Below are 6,710 nucleotides of genomic sequence, written 5' to 3' on the forward strand. Positions count from 1 at the left end.
GATGGTCTCGATCTCCTGACCTCGTGATCCGCCCGTCTTGGCCTCCCAAAGTGCTGGGATTACAGGCTTGAGCCACCGCGCTCGGCCGGATTTATCTTTATAAGAAAGTTCAAAACTGTTTTCCAGAGGAGATGCACCATTTTCCATTTCCACCAACAATGCATAAAAGTTTGAGTTATATCAATTTTTGCAATTTTAATCATTATAGTATGGTTATGGATGATTCAAAATATCTTCTTTGGTGGAGTGTCTATTCAAATATTTTGCCAAATTTTGTGCTGTTTCTTATTGAGGTGTGAGAGCTCTTTGTATATTCTGGGTAAACGTGTGTCAGTTTTTTTAGCAGATGTATTAAGGCATAATTGCTCAATAATTACTCAATGAGCTGCACATATTTAGTATCCACTTTGATACATATTAACATATGTATACACCTGTAAAACAGCAGCCACAATAAAAATCATGAACATACCCATCTCTCCCACAAGTTTACTTCTGCTCTTTTGTAATCCTAATTATTGCATGCTTTCTTTTTTGACTGGATTCTTGTCCTCAGTAGAATTATTTTGAGATTCATCCATATTGCTGTATCAATAGTTCGTTCATTTTCGTTAGTATTTACATTGTTTGGATATTCTAATAGTGTGTTTAAACATTCATCTGTTGATAAATAAGTGGCTTCTTTCCAGTTTGGGGCTATTACAGAAAATAAGGTGCTATGAACATTTGTGTACAATTACTGGGATGGATATATGCTTTCTTTTATCTTAATAAATATAGTAGTTGTATGTTTAACTTTTAACAAAATTGCTAAACTGTCTTGCAGAGTGGTTGTACCATATTACTTTTGGGCCACTGGTGTATGAGAGTTCTAAGTCCTCCATAGTGTCAGCAACACTTGGCATGATCAGTTTTTTTTTTTTTTTCAATTATAGCTATTTAGCTATTTTCTTAAGACTTTAGTGATAGCTCACTGTAATTTGCATTTGCATTTCACAAATCATGAGTAACATCAAGCATCTTTGTGTGTGATTATTTGCTATCTGTCCTTTTTTCCTTTTTTTTAAAATTTTTTTATTTTTGAAACAAGCTCTTGCTCTGTCACCCAGTGGAGTGCAATGGAACAGTTTTGGCTCACTGCAACCTCTGCCTCCTGGGTTTAAGCGATTATTCTGCCTCAGCCTCCCGACTAGCTGGGATTATATGCGCTGACCAGCACGCCTGGCTAACTTTTTGTATTTTTAATAGAGACGGAGTTTCGTCATGTTGGCCAGGCTGATCTCCAACTCCTGACCTCAGGTGATCCACCCACTTCCACCTCCCAAAATCCTGGAATTACAGGTGTGAGCCACCCACTGTGCCCAGCCTCTTTTGTCCATTTTTAATTGGATTGTTTTCTTATTATTGGGTTTTGAGAGTTCTTTATACATCTAGAGAAAGTCCTTTATCAGACATAGGCTTTGAAAATACTTTCTCCCAGACTGTGGTTTATCTTTTAATTCTTCCTAATACAGTTTATAAAAAAGCAGAGGTTTATAGTTTTAATGAAGTCCTATTTACCAATATATTCTCTTGTAGATCACGATTATGTTACTGTATCTGAGAAATCTTAGCCTAATCCAAGGTTACAATAATTTTCTATTTTCTTCTAGAAATTTTATATTCTTAGATTCTTAGTAGCAAGTTACCTTCTACTCCTAGTTTGCTGAGAATTTTTAATCAGTTATGGTTACTGAATTGTGTCAGAAAAGCTTTGCTCTGAAAAGAATGAGTTAATTCAGCCAAAAAGGACGGGGCGGGTGGCACAATTCAAATGTGACATTCTACATTTCAGCTCAAAAGAAGCAATTGGCTGATTGTCACCAAGTGACCTCACTTTTCTCTGCAATTTTTTAGCATGAGAAGATATAAAACAGGTGAAACTATGAATGTGCACTGGTTTTAAACAGAGGCAGAAGATGTAAAGGTAATTCTGAAGCACATGGGAGGAGCTACTTCTACAAACTTGATTTCCCAGCTGCACAGTGGGATCAGAGGAGCAGGGCTGGGGACTTTTGTTCCGCAGAGTCCACCCCCACTCCCTATAGAAGGAGAATTTCCAGGTGGCTTAAGTCAGCAGAAGCAAGCAGGCGCCCCATCCTGAGCTCCTGGAGACAACAACAGATGGCGGATAGGCAAAGCAAATTAATCAAGCCACCAAATGTTCTCAGATTTGGTTTTCAAATTCACTACCAGTTACACACAGCCACTGTTATTGTGCATCATATTTATCTGACAGTATTGTCCAGCCCTTAGATTTCTCTCACTGGCTCACACTAAAGAACATATGCCTTGTATTTCAATTAGCATTTTCCAAAGTTCAAGGGAATTCTAGGGCTGAAAAAAACCCACCATGCCAGGAGTTGATGTACAAAGGCCATCTGTGGGGCTCATTTCAGTGTTCTAATGTAGCCTGAAGGGCAGAGGCTTGAGCTTAGTCTTTTTGAAATATAGATTTTAGAAAAGCTCCTTGAACATATTGCAACACACTCCATGTGGGATTCTTGTCTATCTCTTTGGAGGAGTTGGTCATGACTTTTAAGATCTCTTCCCATCCTTCCAGCTCTTCCTGTCATCCATGTGAGGCCGTAGCTGTGTACAGAGCAGACTAGTGCAGTCTAACCGCTCATCCATCACGTAAGCCTTTCAGCAGCAAGTAGGCAGCCAAATGTCAGTGTGGCATGAAACTCCAGAGAAAGAACAGTTTACACAGATAACGGCCAGCAAAGCACAGGGTGTGGGTTTTGCTCACAGAGAATCTGAGTGTGTCGTGCCACTCCTAGAGGATGTTCTTAACATCAAAAGTGAAAGCTGAGGAGAAGAACTATCTAGAGGGTAATTTGGTCATAGCATGGCGATGAGGAGAATGGGAGACATCAAGGGATGGAAACGGATGAGGTGGGCATATCCCCAAGAACCATAAAAATGTCCCAAAGACATCTGAAAATACATTGGAAACAGTGACCTCAAGGCAGTGTAGTGTCCTGTGCTGAGAGTCAGAAGGTTCAGGTTCTGGTTCCATCTCTGCCAGTACCTCCCATCACCTCTCTGAAGCTATTTCCTTTCTGTGCAGTGTGGTGGGTAGGACTCCCTAGGTGATTCTCAATAGGCTATATTCACATGGTGCGGCTGGTATAAACCTAAGTGTCATGAGGTTGGAGAGGACACAGAGGATGAGCCCAGGCAGGGCCAGCTCCGGGAACGTTGGCCACCTTATCGAATGATATATTCCACATAGACTTGGCTGGAAGGACTTTCATCAGAACTTTTTTATTACTACCAGGAGAGTGAAAATCAGGAAAACAATTTCCACAATATCCATAAATCAGGGCTGATCTTGAGATGAATAATAACAAATTCTTTTGCTTATGTACTACTTTTCAGTTCCTAGAGTGCTTTGAAGCTCCACTCTTTGGGGATAAGTGGGGGGATTATTAATCCACTTTAGAAAAAAATTGCATAGAATTTGAGACCTCCTAGCAAATGGTAGAGACAGGATAAACCTAACTGGTGTGATTGAGAAGGCCAAACCCCTCTTCATCTGTCTCAGAATATGTCCCTTGACTCAGCCAAAGAGTAACAAATACCAACATTAACCCTTTAATATGGATTAGTCATTAAATTAAATTGATTAACCATCATCTAATGAATAGCAAAAGCTTGGGAAAACTAGGCACAAATGAAATCAATTTGTTAGACAGGAAGGTGAAAGGAATGGCCTAGGTGCTCACGCATGCTCGCATGGGCAAGATAAGTCCAGACTGGCTTTCAGTGGGCCCCGGGTCAGGATGAGTGCACTGACATAGCCACAGGGCCAGAGACTGGGAGCAGCAGGTCCAAGGGCAGATGTGGGTTCACGAAGCAGCAGTTTTGACACATTTAGCCCTTTGTGGTTTTGTCTGAGGCAGGCCCTGTCTGGAGTACTGCCTTCAGCATAATGAAGAAAAACACAATGAATACCTGAAAAAGAGATGCTCAAATGCTCAAATGGGTAAGAATGACTTCAATTATTAATAACACCTCCATATGTCGAGGTTCTACCCCCTGGATTCTGATTGTATAGGTCTGACGTGCAGCCTAGGAACCAGCATTTCCAAGAACCATGCCAGGTGATGACGATGCAGAGGGTTCATGGATTACAGTGAGTAATACTATATTAGTTGTGCATCCAGAAGGTAAACGATGGGCAATCCCTAAGTGGTATTTAGTTCTTCCCTTACCTGTGGATATTTTTGCCAGATCTGGAGGCCATGGGTGGGTGCTTCATGGTTTCTATCTGTTGCTATGGAAGAGAGGTCTTCCTGCCCCCATCCTATGCAGAATCTTTAGATTGAGAAGGAGTTTTCCTTCTGCATTTCCCAAACAAAGACATAGCTCAAACAACTTGTCACGTGAGGTGGTTAGGAGGCTCCCTGGTGTATTTGGAAGGGAGTGAAATCTAGAGTATACAGGCAAATTGAGCAGGAAGCCATGTCTCCAAGGCATCCATTAGAGAATGGAAAGAGCTGGCTAACTTTGAGTTATAGGGTCATAATTCCATCTCAGGATTCTGGCAATAGCATAAACCACTAGTACTCTTCCTTGGTAGTTTATGAACACTTTGCCCTCCCTACCCTCACCCCACCTCCTGCCTTGGAAGATTAATAGCTCTGTAAATTACAGTTGTATTAAAATATGTGTATTATATCTTGATATGAGGCTTTCATATGGGTATGAAAGCGCCCTCAACTTCCATCTCCCTGGGTGACATATCTTGCTTTGTGTACTAATGCAGTGTCAGTGTTGAAAAAAAAGGACTTCCAGATTGATGTAAGCTCCACAAAAGGCTGTGGGCTTTGAGTAAGACTATTCTGGGCTGGGAATCAGCACATGTAAAAGTACAGAGGCAAGAAAAAGATGGACATTGGGGGATGCCCAGGAGGGAAATGTGGCTGGAGTAGAGAACTTGAGTAGGTTGAGACTATGGTTGTGTGTATGTGTGTGTGTGAGAGAGAGAGAGAGAGAGAGAGATCCTGAATAATGTACAAGGTATTTGGACTTTGAAGGCAATATACCTTTGAAGATTTCTGGGTAGGGATGTAACATGATGAAAATGATGTCCAGGGTAGACTGGTTGCTCAGGATGGCCTTAAGGGATGACAGGCTGCCTGTAATAGGACCATGAGGGAAACAAGGAGCTTTATCTTGAGGCTGTATTGCCATATGAGCATTGGTTTTCGATTGCTTAGACTGCATGTATTTGGAGTGGCTCAGCGGGAGCCGGTGGGATCAGCATTCTGTGTCTTTATTGCTTTTTTTTTTATTTTTTAAAAAAGAGGGCAGATGAACCCATTTTGTCTTTCTGTTTCCTGGTTCTCTATGAAGCTGGGCTTATGCCTAGATTTCTTGCTTTGCATATAAACATGTCATATCCATATCCTATTTCTGGGACAGAGCCAAGGGCCAGTGAAAGCTAGGTCTCTCAGTTTCTGATTCAGGATCTACGATGTCATGCTGTTATCCCTTAAAGTGATTATTCTCTAATTATTTATTGAAACTGTTTTTTTCTGAATTCCTTAAATTAGAGTCCAGATCCTCCCCCAGACAGGGGCTCTGGGCCACTGAATAATACAGTGGAGGGCTCAGGAAAGCAAAGGGGGGAGGAAGAAGTAGAGGGGAAAAAACAGAAAGAAGATGAAAGGAAGGAGAAGAGGAAAAGGGGGAAGTAGGACAGAGGGGAGGGAGGAACAAAGAGCAGTTCAAAGATAGGATGGTGATAAAAGGGAGCCGGTCGCTACAAAAATTGCTGCCCTAGAATTGAGAGGAAGGTGTCCTGGGATGTAAAAGCAGCCTCTCACTTTCACCACTTGGGGGCAGACGCGACTTACAAGAAAAAGCAAAAATTTGCAATGGCTTCAGGGTCAAAGTGATCCTCTTGGCACACAGAGGATTCGGTGTTGAGTCGATCACTCACTCCCTGAGGTTCTTCCAGTCCCTCAACAGCTAGAGCCCCATCTCTGGGCACAATATCCGTGTGGATTAAAGAAAAAAAGAAGGCCAACTTTGCTCGAACTTAGATTTTCACATCACGTGGAGTATAGAATTACAGTTGAACGGATACCACATACAACAAAACATTTTGCTGTTTCACCTTATTATTTAAAACATAGAATTGCCCAGGCTTTTATGCAGTCCCTCATTTCTTTATGTCTTTTCCTTTACTGCAGAGTTATTGCATATACATTATATGTGCATTATTGTTCAAGGAATTTACAAACGTTGGAAAGTACTCTTCTTAATTTCTTCCAGCTCCTTCTCAGTCTTTGCTTCTGTTATATTTTTAGCCTAAGGTGATAAAAATGCATGGGAATGTGTATCTTAGTTTCTTAAAAAAAAAAAAAACTCATAAACTCTGAACCTTTGGGTTAAAGGGATATTTTTATTTAGAGAATGGTTGAAAACAACCAAATTACTGCAGGTAGTTCTATGGTGCTTAAAAAGCAATCGTTGCAAGTGTCTGATTGCCTCTGAGCATGATGCGACTAGCATAGTGCTAACACGACGAAGTGCGAACTGAGATATTAAAGGGGACCGAGTAGTGCTAACAGGGCGAAGTGCGAATTGAGATATTAAAGGGAACCGATTTCCTTCAACCCCCCAAGTTGTTAAGTATTATTATCCCTGAAAACAGC

Source organism: Colobus angolensis, unplaced genomic scaffold (assembly GCF_000951035.1).
Source record: "Colobus angolensis palliatus isolate OR3802 unplaced genomic scaffold, Cang.pa_1.0 Scaffold175, whole genome shotgun sequence".
NCBI classification, from domain to species: domain Eukaryota; kingdom Metazoa; phylum Chordata; class Mammalia; order Primates; family Cercopithecidae; genus Colobus; species Colobus angolensis.